Source organism: Battus philenor, unplaced genomic scaffold (genome assembly GCF_028537555.1).
Source record: "Battus philenor isolate CCGP_79_NKW_IND1 unplaced genomic scaffold, ilBatPhil1.0.hap1 SCAF_43, whole genome shotgun sequence".
Taxonomy (NCBI): Eukaryota; Metazoa; Arthropoda; class Insecta; order Lepidoptera; family Papilionidae; genus Battus; species Battus philenor.
The window spans coordinates 107,501-111,163 of NW_027181708.1; the positions used below are offsets into that span (position 1 = coordinate 107,501).

The 3,663-nt window shown below is 53.7% G+C and overlaps 2 non-coding genes across 2 annotated transcripts in view; both read right to left on the reverse strand.

The window, feature by feature from the left end:
* Nucleotides 1-157, reverse strand: part of LOC137929176 (large subunit ribosomal RNA) — a 4,033-nt gene extending 3,876 nt beyond the window's left edge. The window contains exon 1 of the ribosomal RNA XR_011108745.1: nt 1-157. This exon is cut by the window's left edge and continues 3,876 nt beyond it. This is a non-coding gene — a ribosomal RNA (large subunit ribosomal RNA).
* A 1,173-nt stretch (nt 158-1,330) lies between these two features.
* On the reverse strand, nt 1,331-1,487 carry LOC137929154 (5.8S ribosomal RNA). The gene has a single exon (XR_011108725.1). It is a non-coding gene; the product is annotated as a 5.8S ribosomal RNA (ribosomal RNA).
* Nucleotides 1,488-3,663: the final 2,176 nt, after the last annotated feature.

A 3,663-nucleotide genomic window follows, 5' to 3' on the forward strand; every position in this document is an offset into this window, starting at 1 on the left:
CGAACACCACATCTCCCGCGCTCGAGACGATCGCGGGATTCAGTGCTGGGCTCTTTCCTGTTCGCTCGCCGCTACTAGGGAAATCCTTGTTAGTTTCTTTTCCTCCGCTTACTAATATGCTTAAATTCGGCGGGTGATCCTCCCTGATCTGAGGCCAACGATAAAAATTCGAGGCAGACGCGATATCCGTACGCGACGTCCCTTATTATATTTTTGACGACGACGAACCGACGGACCGCGCGCGCAAGCAAGCAAGCGCGCACGGCGGCCGGTCGTCGTCGCGGGACGCCCTTCGGACGTCGAGTCCGCCTACCGTACACCACCCCCACCGTCGCGATCATCGCGCGTCGCAGAGCGAGTGCGCGTGCGCGAGGCGCGCGCGTCGCGAGTCCTTAGAGGTCTCTAGACGCGCGCACGCACAACGCAACGCTGCACACACAACACGCGTTGCGCGATGAACGACGACGATGACGATGATGATTATGATGATACGAGCGTAAACGAAAATCTCGACACGCATACGCGAGCGCGAGTACTTTTCGTTAGCGATCGATCGTCCGGCCCTTTCGGTATCGGTCCGTATCGATACGATAATATAACGTTCGCACTGGAACGACGACGCGTATCACCGACATAATACGGATGCGTAGCGACGACGAGCGGTGAACTCTCTCGCATCGGGCTAGGCGCGCGCGCACATGAACATCACGTAATGTTTACTTACATATGTTTGTGTGTGCGTTACGCTTGCCGCGCAAGAAAACATTCACCGCCTGCCGGTCGCATCCGTCGGAGACGCGTCGTCTGTGCTTCCGATATATTTTATTATATCGTATACACGAACCGATGAGCTCGGACGAAGACCGCACTACGAAGACTCGCGTCTTAGCGATGCGTGTAATCTTTTCACACTCGTTTCATATTCAATACAATTCGATATATTTAAACGGACCGTAAACGCGCTCCGCGCGTACGCGGACGTGAGGGGTGCAGCACCCCGCCGTCCGTCGTCCGTCGCGAAGAACGTTCAACGGAAACCGTCAATTGTTCGAAAGAGCGCGCGCCCGCTCGCCCGCGCGCGGTAGTGCGGCAGCGGCAGCGCGACGACAGCGACGGCGGATAGTGAGAGAGAGAGAGAGTGAGAGCCGCGGCGGCGCGGACGAGAGACTCTTATTAGAGATCGTCCCATCGCACCGTCCGCGAGCTCGTTCATCACCCCCCACCAACCCGCCGCCGCCGCGTCGCGCGTCACCGCCGCGCGCATCGACCGGCGCGAGCGCACGTAGCGCGCGTTCTACACCGAACAGTGTGGTTTTTATATTTTAACAGCCGGCCCTCAGACAGGAGTGGTCCTGGATATTTCTCCACGGACCGCAATGTGCGTTCGAAATGTCGATGTTCAAATGTGTCCTGCAGTTCACACTATGACGCGCAGTTAACTGCGTTCTTCATCGACCCGCGAGCCAAGTGATCCACCGTCCAGGGTAATGGTTTTTTCTTAATGTTGTTATTACTTACGGTAGCGGCCTACGGCTCTCGCCGTCGGCCACTTGATTGTCCGTTTTTATGTATTAACGTCGAAAGTTGGTCGAATTCATGTGCGCCGAGGCGTTCATAAAGAAACGGCACCGAAAAAGCTTAACGCCCCGACGCGAATCCTTTAGAATGATGAACGACGACGACCCGCGCACCCCCCAACGAGCTGGCGTGACGCACGACATTGTCATCTTTCTAACCGCTTAAATTTCGTTTTGTATAGCGCCAACCGACAATAAAGGGCCTGAGCTAGGCAGTGGGGATTTTCACCGCTTCGAACGCTCCGTTTGGTATGCCCCGGTCGGCGCTCGTCTCTCGGCGTTTTTCCGCCACCCGGCCGCTTCGACGGCGGCGGAGGCAGCGGCGGCGGTAGCACTTTCGACGAATGCCACCACCGCCACCGGCCACCGCCACGGCGCCGTCGCCGCTGCGCCGTTAGGCGTAATAGACGCTAGAGACAATTATTTCACATTTTATTTTTTATACATATATACAAACACGCACACACACACGCACGCACACGCGCGCGCGCTCGTCCGCATTAGATACGAACAGCAGCGCGCGCGCGTACGTACATATATATGTATATATGTCGTATATATATATCATTATGGATGTATTACATATATATATGTGTAAACACGGTATGTACGAAGTCGTCGTCGTCGTCGTCGTCGTCGTCGTCGCAACAGCAACAACAGCAACAGCAACAGCGGCGCAACAACGTTCGTGAACATATCACGCGTCTCGCACACATACACACACGTTAATGATCCTTCCGCAGGTTCCCCTACGGAAACCTTGTTACGACTTTTACTTCCTCTAAATGATCAAGTTTGGTCAACTTCCCAGCAACGCCGACGGCCGTGAAGCCACCGCGTGTCGGTCCGAAGACCTCACTAAATCATTCAATCGGTAGTAGCGACGGGCGGTGTGTACAAAGGGCAGGGACGTAATCAACGCGAGCTTATGACTCGCGCTTACTAGGAATTCCTCGTTTATGGGGGATAATTGCAAACCCCAATCCCCAGCACGAAGGAGTTTCAACGGGTTGCCCGGGCCTCTAGGCCAGGGAGAACATGCTGATTCCTTCAGTGTAGCGCGCGTGCGGCCCAGGACATCTAAGGGCATCACAGACCTGTTATTGCTCAATCTCGTGCGGCTCGAAGCCGCCGGTCCCTCTAAGAAGAATTTTAATACGTCGCCAGTGAGTTGCGCCACCGGAGCGGCGCACACCTAAATGACGACGCCTATTTAGCAGGCTAGAGTCTCGTTCGTTACCGGAATTAACCAGACAAATCGCTCCACCAACTAAGAACGGCCATGCACCACCACCCACCGAATCAAGAAAGAGCTGTTAATCTGTCAATCCTTCCGGTGTCCGGGCCTGGTGAGATTTCCCGTGTTGAGTCAAATTAAGCCGCAGGCTCCACTCCTGGTGGTGCCCTTCCGTCAATTCCTTTAAGTTTCAGCTTTGCAACCATACTCCCCCCGGAGTCCAAAATCTTTGGTTTCCCGGAAGCTGCCCGCCGAGCCATCGTAGTAACGTCGGCGGATCGCTAGATGACATATTTACGGTTAGAACTAGGGCGGTATCTAATCGCCTTCGAACCTCTAACTTTCGTTCTTGATTGATGAAAACACCTTTGGCAAATGCTTTCGCTGATGTTCGTCTTGCGACGATCCAAGAATTTCACCTCTAACGTCGCAATACGAATGCCCCCAGTTATCCCTATTAATCATTACCTCGGAGTTCTGAAAACCAACAAAATAGAACCGAGATCATATTCTATTATTCCATGCACGAAATATTCAAGCAGCATTTTGAGCCCGCTTTGAGCACTCTAATTTGTTCAAAGTAAAATTGTCGGCCCATCTCGACACTCACCGAAGAGCACCGCGATAGGATTTTGATATTGAACCGCCGTTTTACCGACGGCTCACCGACGATATGCTCCGCAGACGTGTCAGTATCACCGCGGATGCGGTGCACCGACAGCGCGGCGCACAAATGCAACTACGAGCTTTTTAACCGCAACAATTTTAGTATACGCTATTGGAGCTGGAGTTACCGCGGCTGCTGGCACCAGACTTGCCCTCCAATTGTTCCTCGTTAAAATATTTAAA